This window comes from Tympanuchus pallidicinctus, unplaced genomic scaffold (genome assembly GCF_026119805.1).
Source record: "Tympanuchus pallidicinctus isolate F22 unplaced genomic scaffold, pur_lepc_1.0 scaffold1, whole genome shotgun sequence".
NCBI lineage: Eukaryota > Metazoa > Chordata > Aves > Galliformes > Phasianidae > Tympanuchus > Tympanuchus pallidicinctus.
Window position 1 is genome coordinate 34,136,392 of NW_026294618.1, and position 6,634 is coordinate 34,143,025.

The following is a 6,634-nucleotide window of genomic DNA, read 5'->3' on the forward strand; positions in this document are numbered from 1 at the left end:
GGTCTAATATTTCTGACAGCTACTTGCTTTTCCTGACTTGCTGCTTTCACTGGCTGCACCTAGGGATCAAGATTCCAGCACTGGTTAACTCAGGTCAGCTAGCTACAATGTCTCCTTAACCATTTTTTTCTGAATTCAGAGCTTAACTTGATTATTCAGCAGGTGCTGGTAATACATTAATTCAACCAGAAGTGTTCTTAGATGGTGCCAGTCGAACACGAATGTAAATGCAATAATGCTCTACTTGTGCATTCCCTTTCTCTTTACACTGGCTTTTAACCAGGAGATGAGGTGAGGACACGACAGGCAGTATCCTCTCTTCTCTGAGTCTTCACAGTGAATCTTGGCAGACCACCTGGATATCACCTTTTTCTTGCTTGGAAGGATATGGTTGTGAGCATGAACATGAAGCCAATTTTGCTTTAAGTCAAACTTAACCATGAGATGTAATACACAAGAAAAGAGCCCTGTGTAGCTTTTGTGTTTGAGGAAGAGGAAGGTACAACACTGGAAAGACATTGGCACATGAAATTGTAATGCTTTTGTTTCTTTTCTCTAGTTTATTTGCCAGTAGAACCAAATCATAATGCAGAAGATCTTGAGCAAAGACAATTTAAAAGTTCTTGTCTTGTCAGTCTCTCAGTTGTTTTCTACCTTGCTAAAAAAGGAGCACTTTTACTCTTGGGCACTGCCTCACAACATATTTAAGGGATTCCAAGGTTGAAATTACCTCAGAGTCTTTACAATAACGCACATAGGTGCAGGATATGTATTAGAAATGAATAATCTATACTTCTCACCTGGTATTCCAGGTGAGGAAGCGTGACAAATCCATATCAGAAACCCGTGGACGCTCTTGCCAAGCTATAGTGGGAGCTGGTTGAAAATGCATACAAGTTATCCAAAGATAAGCAATCCCAGAAAAAGAAAATTGTAATTTATGGTATTTGTAAAGAGTACCTTCACAAAGAGTTGCTGGCAAACACCAGAGGAAAGTATCAGAGAATCTCTGAGCGCTGCAAACTCAATAACCCAGAAGAGCCGGGGTGCACATGTCTCAGGCACATCAGACCACTGAACTGGCTTGAAACACTCCCAGCACCACCAAAGCTAGGGTCTCAGCCAGCACTGAAACTCGGGTGGCTCTGCTTTTCAAAGGGCTGCAAGGAAGCAATAAAGATAGGACTGTCTGGAGCATAGCTCTTAGTATGGACTCTCCCACTTGTACAAAATGAAGGCTTCTTCATTAAAACTGCAAAATTACTTTGGACTTGGAGCTGCATATTAAAAACAGATTTCTGCCCTTCACTTTATAGATCAGGTGATATCTGAATCAGGCTATAAAGAGTACCCTCTCCTGCTAAACAGACATGAGCATTATCTTCAAGTAATGCTATATTTTCACAGAACAAAGTGTCTCATGGTAATACTGTATTGTTCTTCACATCTTCTTTTTTTTGTTTTTTAATTTTAGCCCAGCTATCTGCTGTGGTGCTATGAACTGGATCAGAGACCTGATCCTCTTTAAAAAGGGGGAGCTGAGAGTTTAGGCAAAACAGATTTATGCAGATCATTTGTAATGAAACAGGACCTTTGCTCCTGATTCAACAGAGAATGAGGTAAATGCTTGCTGGCATGTTTTATGCATTATCGTCAGTCATGTGCAGAATTTAAAGAAGCTGAATGCTGCAGTGATGTTTGTGTTAAGCTCTTCCTGAACTCTTTCATCTCTGAGACTGACTCCATTTCAGCATTTGGGGTTTTTTTATTCCTTTACAGACCTTGTTTCTCTACAAGAAAATAAGTCACATTAGTGAACAATTGTCAGTAATAAACTGGATGAGTCTAGCATTAAATTAACAACCCTAGATGTCTTCTGTTAAAGGGCAACTCTTAAATTCAACAGCAGAAAATAAAACAAACTGTAAATGTGTTTGGCTTTTGACTTTGATCTATAAATATACTTAAAACCTTGCAGCCTTCTGCTAATGACATGGCACCAGAAAGTAAAGACAACTGACTCCGCCATTGTAATAGAGAAGAGGAGGCTGTTCAAAGACATAAAAAATAGCTGTGTCTCCCATTCCTCAGTGCATTTGATCACTGCGAAGCCATTATTATTATAACCAGTTTATATTAGTTACCTATTCCATTTGGTGGCTGTTACATTTAAATGACAGAATCATAGAATACCTTGAGTTGGAAGGGACCTATAAGGATCATTGAGTCCAACTTCTGGCTCCACACAGGACCAAATTAATTTGTCTGTAGGTAATTGTCTATAGATAATTGAGAATGGAAAAGTTCTAACATTCATGAATATAAACACATTCAATAATAGCTATATCTTGGTTATTAATTAGTACTCCAGTCAAGACTTGCTGACCTGCCCTGGACTGTCTCCCAGATGATCTGGAAAACTGTTAATGAGAGGAGTCTAACCTGCATAATGACTTGAACTGATAGTTTCTTCTGCTACAGCCATTGTTAGTAGAAAGCAGTTGCCACAGTCAAGAGCAGAAAATTTCTGTGCCTTCCATGTGTTTCGAAGCATGACTCAATGGAAAAAGCTTCAGTGCTCAGTTCAGTCCCATAAGCGGAGCTCTTCAAGTGAAAGCTTAGAGTAACTAATTTTACTGCCAAAGAAAAGTTCTCATGCCTTTAGTTCTGCTGCCAAAAGTGGCTGCATTGGCAGTGTACCAGAGAGCTCTTGGCTGACTGCTGAAAACCTTGCAATGTTACCAAAACCACCAGCCACCCAGTCTGCCGCCAATGGGACATGAACTCTAATTCACCGACATTATCACCGCTCAATTAGAGGTGCATCTGCGTGGCCCTGAATCTGTATCTGTGCTGTGCAAGCTGCCACATGCCCTTGTGGGTTTGCCAGTCTCTGACTGAGCCCCACAGAGGCCGTCCTCTGCAGGGCTTTTGCTGAGGACAATGAGGAGCTGGATCCTTTCACAGTGGGACGTGGGACCACTACAGTCTGCCCAGAGGATTCCTGGACAGCTGCCAAGGAGACAGTGAAACTTTCTTTTATTCCATTCAGACGGAAAATAACCTGAGATTCCAGCGCACACCAGCAGAACTCTCTCAGTACGTGCCCCCAACCTTTGTAGCTTTAAATTGAAGATTAAGATGTTGGAATGTATGCTATTCAAAGATTCTCCTGAACAAAAGCCCTCTAACACTGTAAAAGCCTGAAAGCCTGAGCTTCAGCTGTTCCTGTGCTCGGTTCTGGTTAAGCAGCGCTATGTCCAGTGACTTGGAGGGGATCTCGGAAGTATGGAAGAGGAAAAGGACATTCATGGTGTTGAAAGACCGCTGGAAAGAATTGGGCTCACTTGTAAGTGAGTAGTATGGTTTCCACCCTACAGTCTGTTTCTAAAGTTTCTGCTGCTTCCTTTTTCTTTCTTTACTAGCATTATTTTTCCTATGAGAATACTAAAGCTGCATTTTTTCTCCTCTATTAAAAAACATTGGCTTTTAGATACTGTAATCCTGAACATAAAATCAGTATACATCTAATTTTAATTGCCTTGCAGCCTTTCTTGTGACAAAAAGACCTTTGCTTCTGCTCAGTTTTACCGATCAGTTCTCACCCAACTTCTGGCACAGGAAGGAGGCTGCAAAACCTGAGGGATGTGTTGCTGTCTAACTCCTGGAGAAAGATTGAGACCCATTGGGACCCCACCAGGGGAGCAGCAGCTGGTGCCACATGTTGATTTTTCCTTGGATTTAAACTGTTCCTGGCAAGCCTCTTAGACAGCAAGTGTTTTGGTAAAACCAACCTATAGCATGACGGAGTGTCTGAGATAAATTTGTTACTGTGAGTAGCACTCCTGGTGCTGCTGCAAATCTCCCAGAACTCCTCGTGCTTACACTTTCACAGCATCTTCCTGTGAACATTTCTTACAACAGGTGGAGTCATCTTTCCTACGAAAAGCTTTGCAGGCATGATACTAGCCATAGTGTACTGGAAAAGCTGAGTGTTGGCTGGAATCAATGTGTTTTTCTACCAAGGCTTGGCAAAACTGTTTGCTTTTCCCCTTTCCTTTCAAGCTATCGCGTTGAATCTGATGACTGCAGACTGAAGAAGTGGCTGAGACTTTTAGAAGGACTGGCAAGAGTTTAAAGGCCTTGTTCTTTGATGTGTGCAGGAGGCAGGAACTTCTTGCATAATATTTGGCCTCAGTTTCTTCTCCCTCCCTCTGGAAGCAACCGTCTTGTAATGCCACTGTGTGCATGCAGCTTGCATGCAGAGGGGAGAAAACACCATACACATGTACAGTTATCTCCTGGCCCTATTTCACCCCCATCCATCCATAGACTATTTCTCTTACTTTTCTCAGCTCCAAATAGTGGGAGCGTTCACTCTGCAGCTGTTAGTACAGATAAGAAGGAAGCACATTTTCTTGATCTGCAAGCCTCCAGCCAGACCCAGACTTCATGGAAGCCTTCACATGCTGGTCTGAAGCCCCTCTTGCAGCTCATTGCAAGCCTGATCTGAGCTGCAGAATTTTTTACAATCAACATAGTCTCATGACTGCCTCACCCCCGGATAATGTAGCCACAGATGTGGGTGCTAGGAATGTCTGTCTTTATTAGAATTAAGGCTACAGTGCAGGAACCAAGCAAGAGGCTATTTCGTGCCTGCATGCCCTGACTACACTGTCATTCCAACTGGTATCACATAGATGTTTGATCTGCTGCTTATATTTTAAGATGTGTCTTAGGCAGATTCTACTTGACTGGGACATGAGCAGGTTTACTGCTAAATGTGCCCATTGAGATGGAGCTACTAACCCAAGCTTTTAGTTAAGTTTCACACTGTGGAGGTTTTTCTTCTAGAGTCTGATATAGAGAGAACACAGATCTTAGCATGAAAATATATATACTTTATTTTGATATTCTGTATTTATTTAGCTATTTAGATGTTCGTTATCCAGCATAATCAAGAGGTCAAGGAAATGCCCAGTGATCTTTCAGCAAAACATCATTCCAGAGTTCTTCTGAGAGCACTTTCCACATTCAGGGTTGTCCAGAAAGCCTAGGATCCAGCTACCTCTAATACCAATGAGAGCATAGAATCACAGTGAGTGTAGCTACCAGCCTTGGAACTGGCATGAAAATCTTTGCTTTGCTCTGGTGCCCATTTCTAGAAATGTATAGGCCTGTTGCTGGCAGAGGTCAGATGCTGAGTTCTTTGTAAAATGCACTTATGTCAATGTGTGATGTCTTTCAAACCTCATCCTGGAGGCTACTTCTTGAATTTTAATTAATTCTATTCCTAACGGAATTGAGAAAAGAAGTTGTGAAACCTGAAGTTTCACAGTTATATTTAAATGCTAAACTGTCTTCAGGTTATAGTTTCCAGTGAATCACAGGTAAGATCTCATTTCCCTTCAGCTGTCTCCTGGTGATGGGAAGGAGATGAATAGGAGGTCACAGGGAGCCAGCATCATAAAGTGTCTCAAGGAAAGGATTTTCAGAATTTCTTGTAAGACGTATGCCTCTGATTCAAAGCAAAACCAACAATTCTTCTGAAATATTAGTGCACGCCAGGGAAAAGTATTCCTTTCTTTGTTTCAGCCAAATGGACTTAATGTCCATCTCAAAGTCCTTTTCTGTCATATTCTATTTCTATGGCTGAATGATTTCACTAGATTTCTTCTTTATCAGATGTTTTCTCTACTTGTAATTCCACAAATTGGATTCCTATCTCTGCAGTGTTTTCTCATGTCTGCTAACAGGATTACCTGACATATGAGACTGAAAAAAACAATCACAACTGGCCAGTGCTGTGTATCTATAGGAGCCTTAGAATCAATTTTTAATTGTAAAAAGTAAGAAGTGCTAACTCAGCTGTCCTTTGGTTCTCTAACAGCTACCAGGCATCCCGTGATATTAAAATATCACTTTTTTTCCCCCAATTCCTTAGCATTTATTTTGAAGATTGCTGCAAACAGGCATAGACCTTTAAAGAGTTATTCAAGTATTTAACACAAATCTGCAGGATGTTAGGCCTTAATAGCTGCTGTGGGAAAGAGAAGCTGCGCTGGGAACAGAATTGCTTGTGTGCAGCACAGGTCAGAATTTCGAGAAGGATTTGCAAATCGGTACACAAACTGCAAGTGCTTTTGGTGGGCAGGTTCCCAGCTCATCTGGGGGAAACACTAAAGGGAGATCTCTGTTTCTGGGGGAGTGTGGATAACAGTCCTCTTCTCCTCCAAGCCTGATTCACTGAGCTTTCCCTTCCATTTTGACAGATGAATCAAGAGGCCTTTGTACAGCAGTGACGAGTCACTAGTAGGAAAAGAGTGAGCTGAGTGAGAAGTCATCTTTCAAACTCCGGCATAGTTGCACTCTCATCATTAGTACACTTTTCTTCTCTGCTAATGGGGTCAGAGCCATAGCAACATATTTCCTATAAGATTCCCTCCTTCATCTACACACCAGATAGTTATGTTTCCATACCTTTGAAAGAAGTTCCTATAGCAGGAGAAGAAAGCCCTGTCAAACAGGGCACAGTCCAACAGCAGTTTCTTACGCTTCTTCAGCTTGCAGAGAAATTACTGTATCACAGTTCTTCTGCTTTTTGCATAATGGTGGGATGTGGGGCTCAGCACTG